Genomic DNA, 1,778 nt, shown 5'->3' with positions numbered 1-1,778 from the left:
AAGATTCAGAACATTCAGCAGAGGAATCAAACAGAAAAAGCTGGGCGTTCAAAATGCCCAGTGAAGAAGGAAAACTGGCGTTTAAACGCCAGCTAGGATACCTAGCTGGGCGTTTAACACCCAAAAAGGTAGAGTTTTGGGCGTTAAACGCCAGGATGACACTAGAGGGAAGATTTTGTTTTTAATTCACATTTTTTTTAAGTTTTCATAATTTTTCAAAATCAAATCTTTTTCAAATCATATCTTTTCAATCATATCTCTTTCAAAATCAATTTCTTTCCATTTTATATTTATTTTTACTATTTTCAAAAATCCTTGCTTCAATTAAAGATTTACTTCAAAATTTTCAAGTTGTTACTTGCCTATTAAGAAAGGATCAAACTTTAAATTTTAAAATCATATCTTTTAATTTCTTGATAGTCAAGTAATCAACTTTAATTTTAAAAAAATTCTTCTTTTTCTAAATTGATTTTCAATTATATCTTCTCAATCGTATCTTTTCAATCACAACCTTTTTCAAAATTAATTTTCAATCATATCTTTTTAATTTCTGATTTCAAAATCTTTTTCAAAAATTACTTTATTTCTTTCCCAATCTTAGTTTTCGAAAATCTTAATCAAATTTTCAAATTTCTTTTTAAAATCTTTTTATTAATTTTTGAAAATTCTTCCCATCTTTTCACATCCTTCTATTTAAAGGACTAAGACTTCTCATCAAGGTGCAATTCGAACTCTATCCCTCTTGATAAATTCGAATTCCCTCTTCTCCACCTCCTCCTTATATTCTTCTTTTCCTCTGACACCTCAACGAATCTCTATACTGTGACATAGAGGATTCCCTACTTTCTTGTTCTCTTCTCTTTCATATGAGCAGGAACAAAGATAAAGGCATACTTGTTCAAGTTGATCCTAAACCTGAAAGGACCTTGAAGAGAAAGCTAAGAGAAGCTAAAGAACAATTCTCTTTAGAGGGCCTAACAGAACTCTTCAAAGAAGAAGAAACCATGGCAGCCGAAAACAACAACAATGCCAACAATGCAAGGAAGGTGCTTGGTGACTTTACTGCACCTACTCCTGATTTCTATGGGAGAAGCATCTCAATCCCTGCCATTGGAGCAAACAACTTTGGGCTTAAGCCACAATTAGTTTCTCTAATGCAACAGAATTGCAAGTTTCATGGACTTCCATTGGAAGATCCACATCAGTTCTTAGCTGAGTTCTTGCAAATCTGTGACACTGTCAAGACTAATGGGGTTGACCCTGAAGTCTACAGACTTATGCTTTTTCCTTTTGCTGTAAGAGACAGAGCTAGAACATGGTTGGATTCACAACCTAAGGAAAGCCTGAACACTTGGGAAAAGCTAGTCAATGCCTTCTTGGCAAAGTTCTTTCCACCTCAAAGATTGAGCAAGCTTAGAGTGGAAGTCCAAACCTTCAGAGAGAAGGATGGTGAGTCCCTCTATGAAGCTTGGGAAAGATACAAGCAATTGATCAGAAGGTGCCCTTCTAACATGCTTTTAGAATGGAGCATCATAGGAATCTTCTATGATGGTCTGTCTGAACTATCCAAGATGTCATTAGATAGCTCTGCTGGAGGATCTCTTCATCTGAAGAAGACGCCTGCAGAAGCTCAAGAACTTATTGAAATGGTTGCAAATAACCAATTCATGTACACCTCTAAAAGGAATCCTGTAAATAATGGGACAACTCAGAAGAAAGGAGTTCTTGAGATTGATACTCTGAATGCCATATTGGCTCAGAATAAAATATTAACCCAA

The 1,778-nt window shown here is 35.0% G+C and overlaps 1 non-coding gene across 1 annotated transcript; it reads right to left on the bottom strand.

Moving 5' to 3' along the window:
• Positions 1 to 1,409: 1,409 nt before the first annotated feature.
• On the bottom strand, positions 1,410 to 1,517 carry LOC148561197 (small nucleolar RNA R71). Its single transcript, XR_015888311.1, has one exon. It is a non-coding gene; the product is annotated as a small nucleolar RNA R71 (small nucleolar RNA).
• Positions 1,518 to 1,778: the final 261 nt, after the last annotated feature.

Source organism: Arachis ipaensis, chromosome B6, assembly GCF_059453495.1.
Source record: "Arachis ipaensis isolate K30076 ecotype BB chromosome B6, ASM5945349v1, whole genome shotgun sequence".
Classification (NCBI taxonomy): Eukaryota; Viridiplantae; Streptophyta; class Magnoliopsida; order Fabales; family Fabaceae; genus Arachis; species Arachis ipaensis.
Note: the sequence above shows the minus strand (reverse complement) of the source record. Positions and strands in the feature narration are given on the sequence as shown.